This window comes from Heptranchias perlo, chromosome 12 (assembly GCF_035084215.1).
Source record: "Heptranchias perlo isolate sHepPer1 chromosome 12, sHepPer1.hap1, whole genome shotgun sequence".
Lineage (NCBI taxonomy): Eukaryota > Metazoa > Chordata > Chondrichthyes > Hexanchiformes > Hexanchidae > Heptranchias > Heptranchias perlo.
This window is the reverse complement of record NC_090336.1, coordinates 56,115,838-56,142,396: the sequence shown is the minus strand read 5'-3', so window position 1 is coordinate 56,142,396 and position 26,559 is coordinate 56,115,838. Positions and strand designations below refer to the sequence as shown.

At 44.0% G+C, this 26,559-nt stretch overlaps 1 protein-coding gene across 1 annotated transcript in view; it reads left to right on the top strand.

Moving 5' to 3' along the window:
* shank2b (SH3 and multiple ankyrin repeat domains 2b) overlaps positions 1-26,559 on the top strand; it is a 680,429-nt gene that overhangs the window by 389,138 nt on the left and 264,732 nt on the right. The window lies entirely within an intron of this gene.

Genomic DNA, 26,559 nt, shown 5'->3' with positions numbered 1-26,559 from the left:
AGAGAAAAAAAAAGGAAAGAAAAACTACTTACCACTCCCTTTAAGGAGTTTACTCCTTTAAATTGTTCTCAATTTAGAGAATGTTAACTACACTAGGGACCTTGATTCACTAAAAAATAAACGCTACTTCCTATAAGACCTGCAGACCTTCCCTTTCCTTTTACTTTAGTTACTGTAGATAAGTAGAAATACTCACCTGAACCTACTCACCAATCAGGTGCCTCCCCTGTGTCGCGTCCCGATCTGATTCCTGACGTCACTTCGAACTCGGTCGCAACTCCGCTCGGCTCGGCTTGGCTCCTCTCAGCTGTTCTCAGCGCTCTGAAATCCCGCCTTTTATCGGACGCTCCCTCCGCTCGGCTCCTCTCAGCTCCTCTCAGCGCTCTGAAATCCCGCCTTTTATCGGACGCTCCCTCCGCTCGGCTCGGCTCCTCTCAGCTGCACTCAGCGCTCTGAAATCCCACCTTTTATCGGACGCTCCCTCCGCTCGGCTCGGCTCCTCTCAGCTGTTCTCAGCGCTCTGAAATCCCGCCTTTTATCGGACGCTCCCTCCGCTCGGCTCCTCTCAGCTGTTCTCAGCGCTCTGAAATCCCGCCTTTTATCGGACGCTCCCTCCGCTCGGCTCCTCTCAGCTGTTCTCAGCGCTCTGAAATCCTGCCTTTTATCGGACGCTCCCTCCGCTCGGCTCCTCTCAGCTGTTCTCAGCGCTCTGAAATCCCGCCTTTTATCGGACGCTCCCTCCGCTCCGCTCGGCTCCTCTCAGCTGTTCTCAGCGCTCTGAAATCCCGCCTTTTATCGGACGCTCCCTCCGCTCGGCTCCTCTCAGCTGTTCTCAGCGCTCTGAAATCCCGCCTTTTATCGGACGCTCCCTCCGCTCGGCTCCTCTCAGCTGTTCTCAGTGCTCTGAAATCCCGCCTTTTATCGGACGCTCCCTCCGCTCGGCTCGGCTTTTATTCTTTTACACTCCAAAGAGGAGGGAGCCTTTGCATTGCGTCAGTTATTTACTGTGAATATTATGGGTTGCAAATGGTAAATGTGTGTATTATGACAGAATTAGCCGAAGAGTGGGTTCCACTTTAAAAGAAAGAACTTGCATTTATATAGCGCCTTTCACGACCTCAGGACGTCACAAAGCACTTCATAGCCAATGAAATACTTTTGAAGTGTGGTCAGTTTTAATGTAGGAATGTACTTTAGATTGCTGCTGGGATAGCTTATTTGTTTGATAGGTTTTTTTTCTTTTAAAAAATGTTATTTCATAATCGCTACTCAGCTCGAGTCCATGTGCCCTTGGCAGGGCTGAAACCACTGTTCAAAATTAACCCAGGTAACACCCTCCAAATCACACTTCATATTCCATGGGTTAATTTTTTTTATTGATGACTTCTCCGCACTGCTTAACATTGTTGCCTGAGGTAACCAACCTCTCAGCAATTGCTGCTTTGCTCATTTTGTACTTGTGAAATTCACCTGAAACTGACAACTGTATAATTGGATATCGGGACACTGTGGCTAAAAGCATTTTTTACATAGAATCACAAGATAAGAATCGTAGAATCATACAGCACAGAGAAGGAGGCCTTTTGGTCATCGTACCTGTGCCAGCTCTTTGAAAGAGCTATCCAATTATTCCCACCCCCGCTCTTTCCCCATAGCCCTGCAGTTTTTTTTCCCTTCAAATATTTATCCAACTCCCTTTTGAAAGTTATTATTGAATCTGCTTCCACCGCCCTTTCAGGCAGTGCATTCCAGATCAAAACAATTTGCTGCGTAAAAATGTTTCTCTTCATCTCCCCTCTGGTTCTTTTGCCAGTTTCCTTAAATCCATGTCCTCTGGTTACCGACCCTCCGGCCAGTTTCTCCCTATGTACTCTATTCAAACCCCTCATAATTTTGAACACCTCGATTAAATCTCCCCTTAATCTTCTCTGCTCTGAGGAGAACAATCCCAGCTTCTCTGTCTCTCCACATAACTGAAGTCCCTCATCCGTGGTTCCATTCTAGTAAATCTCCTCTGCACCTTCTCCAAGACCTTGACATCCTTCCTGAAGTGTGATGCCCAGAATTGGATACAATACTCTAGTTGTGTGATTCTTATTATGTGAAAAATGTAATAGAATCATAGAATCTTACCGTACAGAAGAAAAGGGTCTGGCGAGAATGAGGAACTGAAGGAAATTAGTATTCGTAAAAAAATAGTACCAGAGAAATTAATGGGACTGAAAGTCGATAAATTCCAAGGACCTGATGATCTATATCCCAGGGTTTTGAATGAGGTGGCTATAGAGATAGTGGATGCATTGGTTGTCATCTTCCAAAATTCTACAGATTCTGGAACGGTTCCTGCAGATTGGAGGGTGGCAAATGTAACCCCACTATTTGAGAAAGGAGGGAGAGAGAAAGCAGGGAACTACAGACCTGTTAGCCTGACATCAGTAGTAGGGAAAATGCTAGAATCTATTATAAAGGATGTGATAACAGGACACTTAGAAAATAATAATAGGATTTATTAAGAGTCAACATGGATTTATGAAATATGTTTGACAAACCTATTGGAGTTCTTTGAGGATGTAACTAGTAGAATAGATAAGGGGGAACCAATGGATGTGGTGTATTTGGATTTTCAGAAGCTTTCGATAAGGTCCCACACAGGAGGTTGGTGAACAAAGTTGGAGCACATGGAATTGGGGGTAATATACCGGCATGGATTGCGAATTGGTTAACAGACAGAAAACAGAGAGTAGGAATAAACAGGTCTTTTTCAGGTTGGCAGACTGTGACTAGTGGGGTACCGCAGGGATCAGTGCTTGGGCCCCAGCTATTCACAATCTATATCAATGATTTGGACGAGGGGACCAAATGTAATATTTCCAAGTTTGCTGATGACACAAAACTAGGTGGGAATGTGAGTTGTGAGGAGGATGCAAAGAGGCTTCAATGGGATATAGACAGGCTAAGTGAGTGGGCAAGAACATGGCAGATGGAATATAATGTGGAAAAATGTGAAGTTATCCACTTTGGCAGGAAAAACAGAAATGCAGAGTATTTTTTAAATGGTAAGAGATTGGGAAATGTTGATGTTCAAAGGGACCTGGGTGTCCTTGTACATGAATCACTGAAAGCTAACATGCAGGTGCAGCAAGCAATTAGGAAGGCAAATGGTATGTTGGCCTTTATTGCAAGAGGATTTGAGTACAGGAGTAAAGATGTTTTACTGCAATTATATAGGGCCTTGGTGAGACCGCACCTGGAGTATTGTGTACAATTTTGGTCGCCTTACCTAAGAAAGGATATACTTGCCATAGAGGGAGTGCAACGAAGGTTCACCAGACTGATTCCTGGGATGGCAGGATTGTCATATGAGGAGAGATTGAGTAGACTAGGCCTGTATTCTCTCGAGTTTAGGTGATCTCATTGAAACATACAAAATTCTTACAGGGATCGACAGGGTAGATGCAAGGAGGATGTTGGGCAGTATAGAACCAAGGGTCGCAGTCTCAGAATAAGGGGCAGGCCATTTAGGACTGAGATGAGGAGAAATTTCTTCACTCAGAGGGTGGTGAATCTTTGGAATTCTCTACCCCAGAGGGCTGTGGAGGCTCAGTCATTGAAAACATTCAAAACAGAGATAAATAGATTTTTGATATTAAAGGCATCAAGGGATATGGGGATGGTGCAGGAAAATGGCATTGAGGTAGATCAGCCATGATCTTGCTGAATGGCGCTGCAGGCTCGAGGGGCTGGATGGCCTACTCCTGCTCCTATTTCTTACGCTCTTATGTTCTTGGCCATTTGACCCACAGTGCCTGTGCTGGCTCTTTGGTAGAGCTATCCAATTGGTTCCACTCCTCCTGCTCTTTCTCCATAGCCCTGCAAATGTTTTCCTTTTTGAACTATTTATCCAATTCCCCTTTTGAAAGTTACTATTGAATCTGCTTCCACCGCCCTTTCATGGAAGGTCATCAGAAAACAGATAATGGAGTTGTCAACTGGCACTTAGTGCAGCGCTGACTCGTTTAAAAACATTTAGGAAATAGACAGATTCTTGCTTCTCAGAGTGTGAGGGAATATGCGGAGGGAAGCTAAAATGTGTTGAATGGCTGCTGGGTGAGGACCGAACCATCGGGTCAACCTGAATATGCTGAGCAGCCTCACAACATTCTTGTGCTTTCATAGTTAATGGAACTGATGAACTTAATGCTGAGTTTTCAGCAGGAAACTTCAGCATGAAGTTTGGAAAGCAGGCCTGAAAGTATCCAGTGTTAACTTTCAAAACGTATTAACATTTAGGTGTTTTGTTGGAAAGAATGACCATATTTATTATTATCTATGAACAGCTAATTTATTTGCACAGTGCATGTGGGAGCATGTAATATTACAGTTCAGAAGCAACAAGTGGGAGAACTTAAATGGCCATGAGTGAAATTTAGCATAAAAATATGGACTGAAATGTATATATAGTTTTACAGTTTTGTGTGTGTTTACGTGTCAAAAAATCATCTGCCACTGGAATGGACTTTTGACGTCTCTGATACTGATCAGGATTGTGGAAATAAAAAGAAGGGCATCCAGCGCCAGGTGGGCTTTGAGTTGTCAGTTAGGAGGATACAGCTTGAGATGGGACCTAAGCCAGCTGTCAATGGGGAATTAAGGGACGTGGAAGAAAATACTACAGTTTGGTATGCCCAGGGTTAGCTGTTTTCTAGTTCTGATGACCAATTTATAGTGCAGAGCATCATTTGACAGCTACCCTTTACTTTTGGGAGTGGGGAGAGGGTGGGTTTCACTCTCCTGCATTGCTGGATAAAGCATCCTTATTATTAGTGTGGAGTGATTTGATCTGCAGGAGGGCTAAAGCAAGGGCCAAAAATAGGACTCCTGAGAGCTTTCCTGCTCATTCCCCTACTGATAGCCAAGTGGTTGTACTAGGACTTGTGGTGGCAATGGCTCCTCTACCCTAGAGAGTTGTTGGGGGAAGTAATGAGTGTAGGGGAAGTAGTAAATGATGAACAATATAGATCAGGAGGGCCAGCCACAGGCTCCATTCTTGGTCTGTGCTGATCTGACTAATCTCAGCAGGGTACTGGTACAAGCATTGGGGCTGGCACCCTAGGGAGGGGAAAACCAGCCAGGGTTCTTCTTGATTGCTACTCATTCATCCCTGCAAGAAAATGCAGGTGTGAGTTTTTAGTTGAAGATAGGGTTGTCGTTTGTCTCGTGATTACCCACCACCTCCCACTATTGTCAAATAAGACAGCCAACAATCACTGTTTAGGCTCGCAACTGAAGAATGGTCACTTGTCCGAAGTACTGGATGGCTTCATGGGACCATGCTCTGAAGTGATTCACCATCTTTAGCAGAAGAGGGGACAAGTGAAAAGAAAATTGATGCAAAAAAAAATTAAGACTGTGTAAAGAAAGAAAGACTTGCATTTATATAGCACCTTTCATGACGTCAGGACGTCCCAAAGTGCTTTACAGCCAATGAAATACTTTTGAAGTGTCGTCACTGTTGTAATGTAGGAAACGCGGCAGCCAATTTGCGCACAGCAAGGTCCCACAAACACCAATGTGATAATGACCAGATAATCTATTTTTAGTGATGTTGGTTGAGGGATAAATATTGGCCAGGACACCAGGGAGAATTCCCTTGCCCTTCTTCGAAATAGTGCCATGGGATCTTTTACATCCACCTGCAAAAGACGGCACCTCCAATGGTGTAGCACTTCCTCAGTACAGCACTGAAGTGTCAGCCTGGATTCTGTGCTCAAGTCACTGGAGTGGGGCTTGGAACTCACAACCTTCCTGACTTAGAAGGTAAGAGTGCTACCCTCTGAGCCACAGCTGACAACACACCAACCACTGCACATACGCTGTATAGTGCATGTGCAAGGCTTTCTCTTTTATGAATATTTTTGTCCCATGATTTTCCAGAGCTATGGAGGAGGCATTGTATTGATAAGATGAAGTAAAATTATTGCAGGGAGATGATGCTCATTGCCTCTCAAAGGGCTTGGAGGAGATCATGATTTAGTGATTCAATGTGTACACTGCAAGAGGAATCACTAAGGGTGTGTGATATGTAAAAAGTAGATGAATGTTGAATGTTATCATCAGTAACCCAATGGATAGGGTTGGGTGATCAGTGGAAAAATCACTGACAGGGAGGAGGAATAATGTGGTTGAATAATTTGGTTGATCGAAAACGAGTCAAAGGATGAATTCTCAATTACAGCACGGATAGTGTAAATGAAGAGGACACTGCCCAGCCTTAGGCATAACTATGGTGGAAGACCAAATAATAATCTCTCAAAGGAGTTTTAGATGTCCAAGACATTGACAAATTAATCCCCAAAATGCTCAAAAAGAGAGTACCAAATGTATGGACAAGAAGGTCACTAGTGGAACAGCCATTAGGCTAGAACTTTCCAGTTGATGAAAAATGAGTCAAAACAAGTTCCACAACTTTAGAGGCTACAGGTGTAAAGGCAAGAGAGTAGTAACAGGAAGGATAAAAGGGATCACCTTTCATTGAATGAACACAAGCAAACTTCCAAGGTTAAGGATAAATGTAATGGGATTAGAAAAGACTGGAGAGACATCATAGAAAGGGACAAACTTGAATCTGCATCTGTTGGGGGATAAAGAGAAGGATACCCTCAGGGCCAGAGACCTTTTTGGAGTAGAGGGTCTAAAACCCTTGTGTAGAAAAGAACAAAATGAACTCTTTGCCAAGATTAGAGTTGGAGAAGAAAAGTGAGTCAAAAGCATCAGCTTTAAGAGAACCACCAGGACAGAAGAGAAGTAGAAAAAAGGATTAACAGAGGTTCTGAGAGACAGCTTTGGCAAGGAGCCAGAAGGAATGTCTGATGGAACAGCTCCAAGCCAGCAGTTCTTTTCACTAAAGTTATGTTAAGAAGCACTAATAGTGAACTTATAGAAATGACAAGCACGGATAAACTTGTGGTTCAGGATGCTTCATACACATGTCTGACCTTCCAAATAACTTATAATTAGAACAAGCTGCTAGGACTTGTTAGTAGTTCTCACACTAACTGTAATATTTTCCTTGGAGAAATGTGCTTTTAATATTTCAGTTTCTCCAAGTCCAACAATGTGATATGAGGATGACGAATCTTCCTGTATATTATAGGACATTTATATAACGCATGCCTAATCATCCATTGTAAAGGGAATAGTGCAGATATTTGGAGGGCTGATAATTTCATCACCCATTTACTGCTGCGTAGAAAAGTGCAGTCCAGGTACCAAGGGCACTTTTACTAAGCTTAACTAAGCAGCACCTGGGAAGTGACCATGGCCCGTTTTGTTGAGTTTTTGACACATAAACTATGGCCACAATTTTAACTATGGCCATGAGCCTCATGAATTTATGCTAATCGGGATCCTATTGTGTGGATGGAACCAAGGCCATTTTTACGGTCTACCATGGGACACCCCCACTCGGTATCAGCTGTCGGCCCAGAAGTGGAGGCCCTCCTTGGAAAGTGAAAGAATTATTTTAGCGAGGCCAGGAGGAGGAACAGTGCTCCTCCGAACCCCACAAAAATAGTTTGGGCCTCTTCCACCGCATCCCACTTCCAAAATCCTCTGAAAGCCCCCCGTCCCCCCGTCCCCCCCCCCGTCCCCTCCCGACTTACTTTGCTGCCAGCCCGATATTGCACCAGCCTGAGCCTGGTGAGTAGCCTCTGGATGCCTGTATGGAGTGGGCAGCTAGCTGGCTTCATTTAAATGGACCGGGCCTCCAGGTGCACCTCACGGTTGATCTCCTCACGAGCGCTCCGTCCAATGGCCGACTGCCTGGGAAGTTAAAATCCCCCTTGTAGTTTCTCGTGTGATTTCTTTTTCATCAAACTGGTGGATTTTCTATTTGTCGGATTGGGCTCAGTTGACATTTGAATGAATTTCTTAACATGCCATTAGGGTTAAGTTAGGTGGGCTGAAATATCTAATGTTAACTGGATTGTGCAGTAAATATGTGGGGCCACTCCTAAAACATTGTCTAAAGTGGTTTTTACATGCAACAGTCTGATTGTTTGTCTACTTTATTTATCTTATAGGATGCGATGTGGGCATTTCTTTATATAGGACAGGTGAATTCTGCAGACTCACATTTCTAAGATGTTTTTCGGTTGCCAGCCTAGCCCATTGTAACTGTTTCTTAGAAGTTAAAATGGTGTCCAGCTATTCTCTTTCAAAGTTGCATTTGGCAAACAACAAACATTCAGACAATGATTCTTGGAGGAGTTATTGGAGTGACATTGAGGGAATGACTGGAGATGAGATGAAGACTTTGGGAGGGAAATATTATATCACTGGTTATCATATGATTTGAAAATTGCCAACATTTCAGGGCTGAAATATATTGCAGTCGCAAATCCATCCTAAAATAACACACAAGACAAAATAGAAGTTCTAAATTAATTTGTGATGCTGAAACATTTTTGAATACTGTGACCAACCTTTTTGTTGAAGGTTGTTTAATCCATTTGTTTAATAAATACATTTTTGAAAATAACATTTTGGGATATGAATAATTTGAGACATGACGTGGTAAGTGTGACAGGCTCGGGAGGAACAGGCGTCCTTGGACCTATGGTTCCTAAAGCTCTCCACCGCTGGGGGTTTTCCTCACCTCATGTCTGGGTCTGTTGTAGACTAATTGATAGAGATTGATTGCTATCATACGACTACCATGATTAGATGACCGTGGTCTTTTTTCGTCTGGCAATTCCTGTTTCCTGTGTTGAGCTCCTGAAGTCCAAGAATATGTCTATCTTACCTGTTGTACTTAATCGCAATGCCAGTGATGAGAAGAGGTCCAGGATTGGGCTGATTAGTAGGAAAATAAATCCTCTAATGGAAAAAACAGAATGATAAATATGTTGCCAGATGGTGAATAGATATGATGTGCCAATTGGCCCTGGAGATACAGGGCTACTGATTACTTGATAAAAAGAAAATTCCTATTCCTATTCATTATCTATGGAGGACTCACATAAAGTCCCATGACGGGATCAAATGAAAGCCTGGTGTTTTAGAATGAAGCCAAGTCTTATTTTAAATGAAATGGGTTTCCACTACCAATCAAATAATGAGGATATCATAATTTCATCAGGGTATAGTTATAGTGGGCCATATCTATCAGATATCAGCATAACTGGTTTTAGTAATGAGGAAAGTTACACAACCACATTAGAGCAAGAAAGCCTACTGCCGTACAAAGTCCCAATAGAATAAGACCTTATCATCAACTCATCGGAGGTATGGATGAAAGCTCCAAACTATAGGGGAAATTCAGCAACCCAACAATCCCAGTATGCAGCCTCCCTGGACAGGATCATATGTTGGAGTCCTGTGCCTGATCTAGGGAGGTTCAGCACTGGATCAATGAATAAATCCTTGAGTCTCAGAACTGTTGGCAGATAATCACACCTGATTTCAACATCAGGCCCAACCCCAATATCCCTTCTTTTGGAAAAGGAATGAGCATTCTGTTATACCTCCCATGAGTTGCTGAATGATACATTTTTTGAAAGGTTTTCTAAAGTCCACGGTTGGGTACCAAAAGTTGAACCAAACCAAGGCCGGACAGGAGAAAATTATTCCAAAGCAGGATCCCTAGAAAGCAACAAACCAATGGAAAAGGGGTTCTTGTTCTCATAGCTCTATCTAAAGAGTTTGCTCCTCCACCTAAGTAAGATAATGATTATCAGCAAGAGGGGGTAAAAGTCAAACCTTTAAAACTACAGCTTTAGCATTCCAACTGATAATTGTGTCTCACTCCATGGAAGACACAATGAATGGAAACTGCACCTCAATCTCAATCACAAAAATCTTTCATTGATCCCCAACTGCACTTCAGAGGAAATTGGGTGAACTTGTGGTGCCTCAGTATTATAGTCCCGAGACACAATGGTCCTCTCACTGCACAGCACAAAGTTTGAGCAGTTACCCTCATCGTATCTGGTGCCTTTGATAGAATAGGGGTACTTTTACGAGCCTGTGCTGCCAGTGAGGAGCCTCACCCACTGGAGTGCATGTCATATAGTCGAGCACGCATCAACCACAATTTTCTGACCATACTAATTGTGTAATTCCAAACCGGATGCTTAGAACAGGACTTTGCATTTAATTGTGTAAAATAAAGTTCAAACGTACTCATACAAAGGGGATACAAATTTAAAATATTAGTGTGCAAATATATATTAAGCTTTCATTTAGTGGTGGAAAGTGATGTTAATTAACCATAGATTTTCATTCACATAAAATAATGATGATGTATTATTTATAATTCTTAGCTTTGTCCTGGTGATTATGACAGTAATGTTTGGAGTAACATTGTTTGAGCAGCGTTGCTTAGGCCCTGGTTGCACAATCCTATTCAACCACAGATCTCCTCATACTATCATTCGAATCATCAGGGAAAAGGTCAGATTCCTATTTATAAACCCATTGCACAGTACATGCAAGAGATTGGAATCTAAGCTCATAATTCATGAATTTATCACTGCCACATTTGTATCTAAACTTTTTTTTGTGTCTGTACACGTTTTATCGTGTCAGCAACAATGGTATTACAATGCATTTAATTTATGTAAATTTAATTCATAGACCATCACTTTACTAGAAAATGTCATTGTCCGTATCAAAGGAGAAACGTGTGAGATGGAGGGGGGAGTTTCAAGGTGTTGGAAATGTTGGTGATGGGCTAATAATTGCTGGAACTATCAGTGCTGTGACATTTGGACCAGTTATCCATTGGAGAAAGTGGTTTCTTGATATGACTTGGGTTTTGGTATAGTTGGGGTGTTTTAAAGACTAAATATAGTGGCAGATGACAAAGTGGTATTCAGTGATTTAGTGATGCAAACCTGCGGAACCACCTCCAGAAATGGTCAGTTTGCAGTTTGATAAAATGAATGGAAGATTGAGTCAAGGAGTTGCTTTGAAAATGGGAATATGCCATAGAGGAAGAAAAGTTACTGTCACTGTTTCACTTGAGAATAACAAAACTGCAAGGTACAATGGATACAAAATGAAAGCATGGGTGTTGGTCACTGAGTAAATACGGCAGCAGGGGCCATGAATTGGGACGAGCTGACGATGGTTGTGACCCATTTGGTATCCAGGTTTGGAAACTAGGTCTGTTTTTCCACCAAGGAAAATAAATTTCCATTACTCTAGAGGAAGTGGTCGATGGACAGATCTCTACATGTTCTAGAACTTTCCATTAAGCTGGAGGAAATGGTTGAGGGGCAGACCCGCCATACGTTCTGGAAGTTTCCATTACGCTAGAGGAGGTAATCGATAGACACACCACCATGCGTTCTAGAACTTCCCATTACGCTGGTGGACAGACTACCACACGTTATTGTCTCATGAGGTCATCTTCAATGAGGTCTTGATATCCTCAAACAAGTTTGAACGTACTGCGTTAAACCAATGGGAAAGCTTTATTTTGAATCACTGTGGTCAAATTGAACTTAAAGGTATATGAGGATATGAATCTTTACTTAATGAAACCCTTGCACTGAAATTCCTCCTAAGCCGCAGTCAATAAAAGACAAGAGCATCAGCTTCTAGCATCACACAAACAAGATTAGGAGCTGCTGACTTTAGCAGTTTTAGCCGACAGTATTTGTTCATGTACTGTGACCAAAACAAAAAGCCCACAAATCCCCATGGGTGTAATAACATAAACCAGGTCTGTAATTTCCTAACAATACTACATAATATTTGTGATCTGATTACGAAAGTGACCTTTAGAGTGCAACCATGGCCTCAGTCAGCAGCTCCTACACCAGTGAACAAATCTTACGCCTTTATTCCTTTGGAGTTATATTTAGCACTGCTATGTCTTTGGTATAATCACAGACTTTAAACATTGCCATGGTTATGTTCTGATGAAGATTAGGTAGAATTTGTTCATTATTTTAACACCATCTTGGGCTCACTTTGTGCGAGGTGAATATTGAAATTGAAAGTTTCTGAGGTGCTGGTGCTTTAAAACTACTTTTCAAAATCGATTTTGTAAAAAATTTCAAGGAGTTTGCAAAACTGAAACATTTTTCTCCTTGAGACATGATACTTTTTCCCTCTCCCAAACTCTCCACACGCCCAAGCGCCTGGGCACTCATCAAGTGCAGTCCATCTGAACTACGTGCTGTCCAACATGACCTGGAGCCACCAGTGTCTCTGAGTTCATCTCCCTTCATTTGGTCATGATCTTCCCCCATTGCAGGCTTTCCCCCCTGTCAGTGCCTAGTGTTTGGAAGCATGGAAGCATGGGAGCATAATCAATGGTCAATGCAAGGCCTTGTGGCTGCTGGCCAAAAGCAGCAGCCAGAAGTCCTCCAGCCCTGAAGATGGTGTCTGGTATCTGAAAGATATTTAACTTTTCCTTGACTCCATCTTCCAGCCTCTGCTCAGATCTTTCTAAGACCAACTTCTTCTGGCACCTTTCAAAACAGGTGGTCGTCAATCCACCTGCTAGGGAAATGAGACAGGATGGGGCCCACTTATGTTCCCCTCCCACCTCATTTGCAATGTTACACCCGATGTAGTACCAGCTGCTCTGCCCACCCTCGGGAGATTCTATGAAGTCCCTGGGTAATGAAATGGGGGCGAAGTCCCAGCATCATGGTCTCCGCCCTTTTTCCCTCTACTTGAGGGAATAAGCACAGCATCTGAAACAACACGGGGGAACTGGAGGCAATAATTTGTAACGAGGAGCCAGATGTACAAGGGATAACTGAAACATGGCTACATAAAGAACAGGACTGTCATTTAAATATTGCAGGGTATAACGTATTTAAAAAGGATAGGGAGGGAAGAAGGGGGTGGTGGGGGTGGGGTGGGGGAGCTGGAGCAGCTGTACTAATTGGAGACAACATAATTGCAATAGAAAAAAGTAATATTAAGATAGAAACAGAATGGATTGAGACAAAGGATAAGAAGGGATCAATCACATTAATAGGTATATTCTACAGACCACCTAATAGTGGAAGGGAAGTGGAGGAAGAAATATGTAGGAAAATCTATGAAATGAGTAGAAAAACATTGAATAATAATCATTGGCAATTTCAACTACCCCCAAATAAACTGCTAAGAAGAGGTACGGAAAGGGGAAAAGGGAATGGAGTTTTTACAGTGTGTACAGGACTCCATTCTTACCCAGTATATGAGAAGCCCAACAAGACAGGAATCACTGCTGGATCTCGTTATGGGAAATGAAACAGAGCAGGTAAGAGAAGTAGGCATGGGGGAACATCTAGGCAATAGCGATCATAACATAATAAGTTTTAAAATTATGATTGAGAAAGACATAAATAAGAAAAAGACAAAAGTAATAGATTGGTAAAAAAGCTAATTTTGAGGGGATGAGAATGGAACCAAGGAAGGTAAACTGGAAAAAAATGTTGTCGGACAAAGAGATAGCACAGCAGTGGGAAATATTTAAAATGGTGATCAATAGAGTGCAGGAGAAATATATTCCTTTAAAAAAAGAACAAACTAGCCAATAATGAAACACCATGGATTAATAAAGAGATAAGGGTAAAATTGAAACTTAAAAAAAAGGCATACACCAAGTATATAGTTAATAAAGGAGAGGATGACAAAAGGAAATCTTGTGTAACAACCTCTTGTGTGGCACCTTATCGAATGCCTTTTGAAAATCCAAGTATACTACATCCACTCGTTCCTCCTTAACCTGCTAGTTACATGCTCAAAAAACTCTAATCAATTTGTCAAACATGATTCCCTTTCATAAAACCATGTTGTCTCTGCCTAACTATGTTATGATTTTCTAAGTGCCCTGTTACTGTAGCCTTAATAATATATTCTAGCATTTCCCCTACTACTGATGTCAGGCTAACTGACCTATAGCTCCATGTTTTCTCTCTCCCTCCTTTCTTGAGTAATGGTGTTACATTTGCTCCCTTCCAATCCATGGGGACCATTCTAGAATCTAGGGAATTCTGGAAGGTCAAAACCAATGCATCCACTATCTCTGCAGCCACCACTTTTAAAACGATGTAGGCATCAAGTTCAGAGGATTTGCCAGCTTTTAGTCCCATTAATTTCTCCAGTACTTTTTCTTTATTAATCTTAATTACTTTAAGTTCCTCACTCTCATTATACCCTTGGTTCCCCACTATTTCTGGTATGCTTTTTGTGTCTTCTACTGTGAAGACAGATACAAAATTTTTGTTTAACGTCACTGCCATTTCCTTATTCCCCATTATAATTTCTCCTGTCTCTGCCTCTAGGGGACCCACGTTTACTTTTGCTAATCTTTTCCTTTTTACAAACTTGTAGAAGCTCTTACAATTTGTTTTTATATTTCTTGCTAGTTTACTCTCATGTTCAATGAGAGTAGTATTCTACAGACACATAAATAATAAAAGAAAAATCAGGATAGGGATAGGGCCACGAAGGGATGCACAAGATAAACTCACAGGTAATGACAGCGAAATGGTAGAAATATTAAACAGTTACTTTGCCTCAGTATTTACCAGGGAGACTAACAAGGTGGGCATGACATTGGAAGAAGAGATCAAAAAAGGGATAAAGATATTTAAGATAGAAAGGGGGGAGATAATTGATAAACTAATCAAACTTAGAGAGGATAAAACCCCTGGTCCGGATGGATTGCATATTAAGAGAAGTTAGGGAAGAGATAGCAGAGGAACTATTACATAGATATAAAAATTCATTAGAAAAGTGAATAGTGCCAGAGGACTGGCGGACAGCTAGTGATATTCCTGTATTTAAAAAGGGAGATAGAACAAGTCCAGGGAACTATAGACCAGTTAGCTTAACATTGGTGGTGGCAAAGATAATGGAATCTTTACTCAAAAATGTAATAGAAAAACATCTCAAAATGAAAATATAATAAAGAATAGTCAGCATGGATTTCAGAAGGGAAAGTCATGCTTGACCAACCTTATTGAATTATTTGAAGAAGTAACAGAAAGACTAGATGAGGGTAATGCAATAGATGTAATATTTTTGGATTTTCAAAAGGCCTTCGATAAGGTACCACATTGGAGACTCATGACTAAGGTCAGAGTATGTAGAGTCAGGGAACAGGTAGCAGATTGGATAGCAAACAGAAAACAGAGAGTAAGGGTTAAGGGTAGCTACTCAGACTGGCAAAAGGTGGGAAATGGTGTTCCACAGGGATTGATCCTGGGACCACTGTTTTTCACAATTTACATCAATGATTTGGGCTCAGGAATCAGAAGTACAATTCAAAATTTGGGGATGACACGAGATTGGGGAGTATAGTTAATACAAATGAAGAATGCGTCAAAATGCAAGAAGACATCAATAAACTTGCAGAATGGGTGTGTAATTGGCAAATGAATTTCAATAAAGATAAGTATGAGGTGGTGCATTTTGGTAGAAAGAATAAGGAGGCCACATATTGTTTGAATAATTAGACTCTAAACGCGGTAGAGGAACAAAAGGATCTGGGGGTACAGATACACAAATCACTAAAAGTAGCGTCGCAGGTTAATAAGGCCATAAAAAAGGCAAACCAAGCACTGGGGTTCATTTCCAGAGGGGTAGAATTAAAAAGCAGGGAAGTTAAGTTAAACTTGTAGAGAACCTTGGTTAGACCACACTTGGAGAACTGTGCACAGTTCTGGTCTCCATATTATAAAAAAGATATAGGGGCTTTGGAGAAGGTTCCAATAAGATTCACCAGGAAGATAGCAGAACTGAGAGGTTATACATATCAGGAAAGACGAAGGGGTCATTTTAGGATGACGAGCAGGTGCATTCGTGGCGGGGGGGCTCTGAAAATTCGGGATTCCCGGGGCGGGTCCGGAGCCCGGCTCCAACCCGCCCACTTCCGGGTTCCCCAATGACGCACTTAGATGCGTGCGCAGCCCCCGCATGGGGGACTCCCACCGGCAATTAAAGCCAGCGGGATCCCACTTAAAGCAATTAATATGATACTTCAGGTCGTTTGCAGACCTGATTGGGAGGATATTTTAGGAGGGGTGGGATTTTCATCCAAACTGAGTGTGTTTCCCGTACTGGGGGAAACACTCCCAGTTGAAACAGACGTTTTGCAGCCACCAGCCTGTGGGAGCTGCAAAGGTCCATTTGACAGGTGTGGGGGGGGGAGACCCTCACTCATTGCAGGAGGCCACTCTGTCACTTTGGACAAAGTTTGGCCTCCATCACCCTCCTCCTAACACTAAAATTCACCAACTTGCAACCTCAACCCCGGTGTGCAGACACATTTACCTACCTTGCGGACCCCCTCAAACGTACATCTTCCGGATGGGGGCCGGCATAGCTGCAGTCGTGACCTCCTCGGAGGATGAACAGCATCACCAGCCTCGCCGGCCACACCGTCCACCTCAGACACGTGGAGCTCCACAACACAGTGCTGTGACACATCCACCTGCACAGCAGGAGGGGGGGCATCCGCAGAGAGAGATGCGTCGCAGAAGGCACTACCCTCGCCACAGGGTCTACAGACCGAGGCTCAGCTTCCTGGACCTCTCTGAGGAGCAGTGCACACGGAGGCTCAGAGTCACTCGACATGTAGTCGCGGACATCTGCAGCCTCCTTCATGCCGAGCTGCTCCCGGATGGACCGAGCAGCATCTTCTTACCTGTCGCTGTCAAAGTCACCATTGCCCTCAACTTCTTTGCCTCCGGATCCTTCCAGGGTGCCACCAGGGACATCGCCGGGGTCTCTCAGTCGTCTGCACAGAAGTGCATAAGGCAGGTCACCGATGGCTTGTTCTGCAGGGCCTCGCACTATATCAACTTTTCCATGGATGACCTCAGCCAGATGGAGAGGGCAGTGGGATTCCACGCTGTGGCTGGCTTCCCACGGGTGCAGGGTGTAATCGATTGCACCCATATAGCAATACAAGCACCTCCACACGAGCCAGGACTGTTCATCAACAGGAAGGGCTATCATTCCATTAACACCCAGCTCATCTGTGACCACCGCAAGAGATTCCTTCACGTGTGCGCCAGATACCCTGGCAGCTGCCACGATTCCTTCATCCTCAGGGAGTCCAACGTCCCGCCCCTCTTCCACTCACCCAACACCCGCACGGGCTGGCTCCTTGGGGACAAGGGATACCCCCTGCACACGTGGCTTATGACACCTCTGAGGAACCCCACCACCGAGCAACAGCGTCGCTATAATGACAGCCACATTGCTACCAGGTCTACAATTGAGCATGCTACAGGGCTGCTCAAGATACGCTTCAGGTGCCTTGATCATTCTGGGGGAGCGCTTCAATATGCACCAGACAGAGTGGGACACATTAGAGTCATCTTGGCACAATAGAGAGGGGTGCCGCTGGAGGAGGCCACATCCACATCCACCACCCATATTGAGGAGGAGGAGGAGGCCGAGCAACCCATGGGCAGAACAATGGCTCACCTGGCTGCTCGTGAGGCCAGGGAGTCACTGATATGTGAACGGTTCTCCTAACATCAGACTGTGTGAAGAGTCCAGTCCTCACCACCTGGACAGAGGAGCGGCCACACCAGTCCCCTCCCCCGCCCCCGCCACTTCCTCCTGTCCGCTGGGAAAAACGTTTTCCTCCTCCTCCTGACCCCATCGAGCAGCACCTGGAGTGAGGAGTCTGAGAACCTTGGAGCAGCCTTGCCTCTGGCCTGCTCCATGCTGCCAATATGGTTCTTTGCTGCAGGAGGAGCATTGGAGGACTGCCCCTTTAAATAGGGCTCCTCCTGCTGACAGCCTGTGATGTGGGTGCGCAGTGCGCACGTTGGGCAGGTCTGGAACGGGAAACCCGGAAGCACGCGTAAGTACCTTCAATTAGTCTGCGGTCGTGTGGGGAGCACCCCAAATTCAATGGGCGTGTTACCCACACACCCAGTCGACCCCCCGCAGCCAACCCGCCTCCCTCCTAATATAAGGCCCGAAGAGTATGTTTACATTAACCCTTTATTGAAATACTAACCTAGATTTTCCAGTCAGCGTTATTTTAATGCCGGCATTAACCCACGGATCAGAAAATCAAAGCAACTTTGTCAACTTTGAATATGGGCAAATATTTATTTCAGAAAAACTGGAATTTCTGGGCCTTCTTCACGTGGGGCATTCAATATAATTAGAGACTTGGGTAAAACCCATAAAATATAATTTCAGTGCAAAATTTCCGCGATAGTTCTTAATATGTTAATACTTCTGAAATCAGGCATTGGAGCCGATCAATATGAAAGAGTTTGAGATACGTTGAAGGTATAATCCATGTCTTGAGGTCATAAAAGGCTGAGGGTTTAATTTTACAGTGTCCATGTGATGGATGGAGACTACCACAAAGTTAAGTTCTCACTGGGGGGCAGTCCACACAATTGTGTTTCATCCTTTTATATTGGTTATCACAATGGTGATATATTTTGACTTTTTAAAAAAAGTAAGTGTGGAAAAAACTATTATCGTGACTTAACAACCACAAATATAGAGTTATTGAAGTACTGCTCTTGTGAACAATTAGCAATAGTGCAACATCATTGTATTATATTCTATATATCCTTGGTTTCAAATCTCTCCACGGCCTCACCCCTCCCTATCTCTGTAACCTGCTCAGCCTTACAACCCTCCAAGATCTCTGCGCTCCTCCAATTCTGGCCTCTTGCCCAGCCCCTATTTTCTTCACTCCACCATTGGAGGCTGTGCCTTCAGCTCCCTTGGCCCGAAGTTCTGGAATTCCCTCCCTAAACCTCTCCGCCTCGCTACCTCTCTCCTATTTTAATCTGCTCCTTAAAACGGTTCGGTACGGGGTACGGTAGCATAGTGGTTATGTTACTGGACTAGTAATCCAGAGGCCTGGACTAATAAACTGGAGTCATGAGTTCAATTCCCGCCATGGTAGCTGGGGAATTTAAATTCAATTAATTAAATAAAATCTGGAATTGAAAATAATAGTATCAGTAATGGTGGCCATGAAAACTACCGGATTGTCGTAAAAACCCATCTGGTTCACTAATGTCCTTCAGGGAAGGAAACCTGCCGTCCTTACCCGGTCTGGCCTATATGTGATTCCAGACCCACAGCAATGTGGTTGATTCTTAATTGCCCTCTGACATGGCCTAGCAAGCCACTCAGTTGTAAATTCTCGCTAAAAAAGTCACAATAAGAATAAAACCGGACGGACCACCCGTCATCAGACCACTAGGCACCGGACATGACAAAGGCAAACCAAGCCCAGTCGACCCTGCAAAGTCCTCCTCACTAACATCTGGGGACTTGTGCCAAAATTGGGAGAGCTGTCCCACAGACTAGTCAAGCAACAGCCTGACATAGCCATACTCACAGAATCATACCTTTCAGCCAATGTCCCAGACTCTTCCATCACCATCCCTGGGTATGTCCTGTCCCAACGGCAGGACAGACCCACCAGAGGTGGCGGTACAGTGATATACAGTCAGGAGGGAGTGGCCCTGGGAGTCCTCAACATTGACTCTGGACCCCATGAAATCTCATGGTATCAGATCAAACATGGGCAAGAAAACCTCCTGCTGATTACCACCTACCGTCCTCCCTCAGCTGATGAATCAGTCCTCCTCCATGTGAAACACCACTTGGAGGAAGCACTTAGGGTAGCAAGGACACAGAATATACTCTGGGTGGGGGACTTCAATGTACATCACCAAGAGTCCCTCGGTAGCACCACTACTGACCAAGTTGGCCAAGTCCTGAAGGAAATAGCTGCCAGTCTGGGCCTGCGGCAGGTGGTGAGCGAACCAACACGAGGGAAAAACTTACTTGACCTCGTCAGGTAGGAGTGACCACCGCACAGTCCTCGTGGAGACGAAGTCACGTCTTCACACTGAGGATACCATCCAACGTGTTGTGTGGCACTATCACCGTGCTAAATGGGATAGATTCAGAATGGATCTAGCAGCTCAAAACTAGGCATCCAAGAGGTGCTGTGGGCCATCAACAACAGCAGAATTGTATTCCAGCGCAATCTGTAACCTCATGGCCCGGCATATTCCTCACTCTACCATTACCAACAAGCCAGGGGATCAACCCTGGTTCAATGACGAGTGTAGAAGAGCATGCCAGGAGCAGCACCAGGCGTACCTAAAAATGATGTGCCAACCTGGTGAAGATACAACTCAGGACTACATGCATGCTAAACAGCAGAAGCAACATGCTATAGACAGAGCGAAGCGATTCCACAACCAACGGATCAGATCAAAGCTCTGCAGTCCTGCCACATCCAGTCGTGAATGGTGATGGACAATTAAACAACTAATGGGAGGAGGAGGCTTTGTAAACATCTCCATCCTCAGTGATGGCGGAGTCCAGCACGTGAGTGCAAAAGACAAGGCTGGAGCCAAAAGTGCCGAGTGGATGATCCACCTCTGCCTCCTCCCGATATCCCCACTATCACGGAAGCCAGTCTTCAGCCAATTCGATTCACTCCACGTGATATCAAGAAACAGCTGAGTGCACTGGATACAGCAAAGGCTATGGGCCCCGACAACATCCCGGCTGTAGTGCTGAAGACTTGTGCTCCAGAACTAGCTGCGCCTCGAGCCAAGCTGTTCCAGTACAGCTACAACACTGGCATCTACCCGACAATGTGGAAAATTGTCCAGGTATGTCCTGTCCACAAAAAGCAGGACAAATCCAATCCGGCCAATTACCGGCCGATCAGTCTACTCTTAATCCTCAGCAAAGTGATGGAAGGTGTCGTCAACAGTGCTATCAAGCGGCACTTACTCACCAATAACCTGCTTCACTGATGCTCAGTTTGGGTTCCGCCAGGACCACTCGTCTCCAGTCCTCATTGCAGCCTTCGTCCAAACATGGACAAAAGAGCTGAATTCCAGAGGTGAGGTGAGAGTGACTGCCTTTGACATCAAGGCAGCATTTGACCGAGTGTGGCACCAAGGAGCCCTAATAAAATTGAAGTCAATGGGAATCAGGGGGAAAGCTCTCCAGTGGCTGGAGTCATATCTTGCACAAAGGAAGATGGTAGTGGTTGTTGGAGGCCAATCATCTCAGCCCCAGGACATTGCTGCAGGAGTTCCTCAGGGCAGTGTCCTAGGCCCAACCATCTTCAGCTGCTTCATCAATGACCTTCCCTCCAACATAAGGTCAGAAATGGGGATGTTCGCTGATGATTGCACAGTGTTCAGTTCCATTCGCAACCCCTCAGATAATGAAGCAGTCCGTGCCCGCATGCAACAAGACCTGGACAACATCCAGGCTTGGGCTGATAAGTGGCAAGTAACATTCGCGCCAGATAAGTGCCAGGCAATGACCATCTCCAACAAGAGAGAGTCTAACCACCTCCCCTTGACATTCAACGGCATTACCATCGCCAAATCCCCCACCATCAACATCCTGGGGATCACCATTGACCAGAAACTTAACTGGACCAGCCATATAAATACTGTGGCTACAAGAGCAGGTCAGAGGCTGGGTATTCTGTAGAGAATGACTCACCTCCTGACTCCCCAAAGCCTTTCCACCATCTACAAGGCACAAGTCAGGAGTGTGATGGAATAGTCTCCACTTGCCTGGATGAATGCAGCTCCAACAACACTCAAGAAGCTCGACACCATCCAGGACAAAGCAGCCCACTTGATTGGCACCCCATCCACCACCCTAAACATTCACTCCCTTCATCACCGGCGCACTGTGGATGCAGTGTGTACCATCCACAGGATGCACTGCAGCAACTCGCCAAGGCTTCTTTAACAGCACCTCCAAAACGCACGACCTCCATCACCTGGAAGGACAAGAGCAGCAGGCACATGGGAACAACACCACCTGCACGTTCCCCTCCAAGTGACACACCATCCTGATTTGGAAATATATCGCCGTTCCTTCATCGTCGCTGGGTCAAAATCCTGGAACTCCCAGGGATGGGCAATAAATGCCGGCCTCGCCAGCAACGCCCACATCCCATGAACGAATAAAAAAAAAGAGAAACCTACCTCTTTGACCAAGCTTTTGGTCACCTGTCCTAATATCTCCTTATGTGGCTCTTTGTCAAATTTTGTTTGCTAACACTCCTGTGAAGCGCCTTGGGATGTTTTACTATGTTAATGGCGCTATATAAATGCAGGTTGTTGTTGTGATGTTAAGACTTCCTGTTCCAGCCATCCTTATTTTGAACATTTCTTTTCAAGTCTGTAAAGGAGCAACAGTTTGCAGAAGGATTTTTTTCTTCTTTATTTTCCCTTCTTTTCGTTTTTTGTGCTCATCAAGGTGAGGGACGTTGATGATAATGCTGGGAATGAAACACATCCTGTTCGAGGCACCCACTGCCTGTGTTGAGCACTCCCATGTCAGGTATACTACAGCTAGAGGCAGAGTAAAGCTTACTCTCCTCTGTGCCAACCTCAGAAGAGCACCCTCCCTCCACCTCCCACTGCACCAGTGTGGCGTTTCACCAATTCCCATATTATACCAACCCGTCCTTAGCTTGCCTGATTGACACTTGCAATAGTACGGAACTTGGGGGTATTTTTGGTTTGCAGGCTTATACTCACTCGGACCTAGAGTGAGACTGCCCAAATCATCAATTCCTCGGGGTCTTATGTACGCCATAGGACACCGATTTTCATAAATGAATGAGGCCCCTCCCTATTTCAGGCGGATCACTGGACCCCTATTCCCCAGCCTGCTGTAAAATCATGGCAGGCTGGACAACAGCAGGAACAGGGCGATACGTTGCAGTGTGATGTTGTTCTCACTACCACCCCGGTCCCAACAGGCTTGGGGCTCTTTTCTCTCGAAAAGAGAAGGCTGAGGGGTGACCTAATAGAGGTCTTTAAAATTATGACGGGGTTTTTTAGGCAGGTGTTTCCACTTGTGGGGGAGTCCAAAACTAGGGGTCATAAATATAAGATAGTCACTAATAAATCCAATAAGGAATTCAGGAGAAACTTCTTTACCTGGAGAATGGTTAGAATATGGAACTCGCTAACACATGGAGTAGTTAAGGCGAATAGCATAGATGCATTTAAGGGGAAGCTAGATAAGTGCATGAGGGAGTAAGAAATAGAAGGATACGCTGATAGGGTTAGGGTGGAGGAGGCTCGTGTGGAGCATAAACACTGGCATAGGTCAGTTGGGCCAAATGGCCAGTTTCTGTGCTGTTAATTCTATGTAAAAATGGGGCAGTACCGAGACCAATATCAACCACAGTATATATACAGCAATTCCAACCTTCACTCTCTCAAAGTCAAAACAACAAAGACACTTCTCCTGTTCTATCTGTCAACATACAATTGATCACTCAGTATCACAGAGCCACTGATTTAGCTCAGTCGCTCTACTGACTTCAGACTGATTGCTGAGCTCATCCCAAAACAGCTCACAATCAAAAGCTCCTGGCCACAGAGCTGTTCGTCAAAAGGACTACAGAGAATCATTGGCCTTGCCCCTCTTATGGGCTCAAACCACATCTTCACCCCAGACACAGCTACCAATCAAAACCACTTCTCCAGCATGGTTGGAATTGGAATAAGATGGCTTGATTCATTAGTCTGTATCAATACTTTGAATGGCTTGCTCGACAACTCTCCATAAAAGTATAATGCAAACAATCAAACCATGCACACCAAGAACTTCCAGACTTACACTGGAGCTTGTCTTGTCCTAAGGTATGAACATTAGCCTGACTGTAATGTAAGAAAGAAGGAGAAAGAACTTGCATTTATATGGTGCCTTTCACAACCTCAGGACATCCCAAAGTGCTTCACAGCCAATGAAGAACTTTTGAAGTATAGTCACTGTTGTAATGTAGGGAAATGCCAGCGGCCAATTTGCTCACAGCAAGGTCCCACAAACAGCAATAAGGTAAATGATATGGTAATGTGTTTTAGTGATGAGCTGAGGGATAAATGTTGGCCAGGACACACTCACCTGAAAGGGCAGGCAGGGCCTTAGTTTAATGCCATAGCCAAAAGACAGCACCTCCGACAGTGCAGTACTCCCTCAGCATTGCACTGAAGTGTCAGCCTGGATTACGTGCTCAAGTCTCTGGAGTGGGACTTGAACTTTCTGACTCAGAGGCAAGAGTGTCCTTACTGAGTCAAGGCACTTACTAAATTTCCTACAGCTTGCAGAAAAGAGCCAGCAATGACTGATTTAACCCTGTGTTTTATTGAAATCCCCCCCAATCCCCCACCCAAGGTCAAAAGAAACCACCAGGAAATTACTGGCTTTCTCTGTTTTATTTTTAAGTTCAACACAAAAATTTGTATGTGTGACAGTGTGACAACTGAAGCGTGACAGTATATATATATTTGCGGTGTTTGAATCTCACTAAATTTTCTTAGTTGATTTGACTGATGAATTGTATGTTTACTCCATCAAGGGACACTGGTGCTGGGCCAAGGGACAGTTTCCAACATGTTAAACAGCACAAGGAACTCTTGGTCAAAGTGTAGCAGAGAACTCAGTAATGAGACTTAATGCTAGCTTCAGAAGAGAACCCGACTGCATAGTGTGACATTTTAGTTTCCCACACCTCTCCAAGTAAGATTGCAAATTTAGTTCAAATTAAAGTTAATTTTTTGCAGTGGGACTCTGCTCACTTGAAACTTGGTTAAAACTACCCAATTTATTTCACTATAGATCCTTACTACCATCAGTGGGTGATATTTATCATATAAATTGTGTCTACATTCGGCCATAATATGTCCTCCTGCACATGTTGAGGCAGATGCAACAGTCATTGATGCTAAGCCATCCTGTTATCATATAGGACGCATGAGCTAAGTGTCAAACTGCACCGTGTGAATGTGATAATACTTCTATACTGAAAAGACATCTCTTAGGACCACGAAACCTAAGATATTTTCAGAGGCTATCACAAAGATCACTTCTGCTCCCCTCACTCTAAAGTCTTTAACTTTAAACAGTGGAGCCAAAGACCTAGATGACTTGGCAAACAGAAAAATTAATTAGACCATTGCCTTCATGAAGCCCATTAAAGTTTGTTTGCTTCAGTATCGTCTGATATCTTCTCCTGCTTGAATGTAAAGTGTTAGTGAGATGTAATCCTGTTGTGCATTCATAAGGCATTGCAGGGTATATTTTTCCTCCATTTGCTAATTTTAGGCAAAAAATGAATGTAGGTATAAAGCAGTAACATACTGTTTAAAGCCCAGGTAGCAGGCATTCACTTGCATAATTTCAAGGTCATTGACCATCTACACATCAATCAAATTGTACCCTTTTGTATTCATGAAGAGAAAAATGAAAGAACTTGCATGACATTAGGATGGTGCAAAGTGCTTTACAGCCAAGGAATTATTTTTGAAACACAGTCACTGTTGTAATGTAGGGAAACACAGCTGCCAATTTGTAGACAGCGCGGTCCCACAAGCAACAATGAGATAAATGATTAGATAATCTGTTTTAGTGATGTTGGATGAGGGATAACTATTGGCCAAGACAATGGGAGAACTCCCCTGGTCTTCAAATAGAGCCACAGGATCCTTTACCTCCACCTAAGAGGACAGACACCTTGGTTTAGCTTCTCATCTGAAAGACAGCACCCCCTCCGACAGTGGAGCATTCCCTCAATACTGCACTAAAATATCAATCCAGATTATATACTAAGTCTCTGGAGCAGGGCTTGTACACATGACTTTCTATTTTAATGGCAAGAATGTTGGGTCAATTGAAATTTTCAAGACTGAGATTGATAGATTTTTGTTAGGTAAGAGTATCAAGGGATATGGAACAAAAGCGGGTAAATGGAATTGAAGTACAGATCAGCCATGATTTAACTGAATGGCAGAACAGGCTCAAGAGGCCGAATGGCCTACTCCCATTCCTATATGACCACTGAATCCAAGCTGACACTTGTACAGTGGGATTCAGTATATAATGTCCTGCACTTGGGTAAAACCTGCTACACACAAAAGTGCAGTGCCCACTCTTGCTTTTCAAGGGGAATGTTATGAAAGAGTTCGCCCCAAAGAACAACTCATCTGTCACCTGCTGTATGCATTTATGCACTGTTATTGCTGGATGTGGCATATATTCTCTAATGTGGCAAAGGAAGATACATGTCCAGTGCTGTGGTCTCCTGCAGAACTGTCCCATGTCGTTGACCTTGTCTGAAGGAGTTTACAGCATGATTCTATAACTCGGGTGAAACGCAACCATGATAACTAATCTCCTCAGACATACCCAGATATCTGTACCTGGGTCTGTAGACATAGTTTCTTGGTCAAAGATGGGTAAAGGTTGTCCATCTTTAAATGAGCCTGTCTCTCATCCCTCTTTCGATCCTTGCCTTCCTCCTTCAAAACAAGCAAAGGGAAAGGAACACTTGGAGGAATTCCTGTTGTATGAATTTTGGTAGCAAGAGTTGAAACATTCCGACATACGTTTAAGATCAGATGTTCTCCATGGCCGGAATGAGCCTTCCCAAAATCATCCATTATATAACGGGCTCAGTCATTGCACAGCACAGTCCCAACATGAAACCTGGGATATTGCATCTTAAGGTCTTTTGAATATATTATAATAACCTTGAGGCAA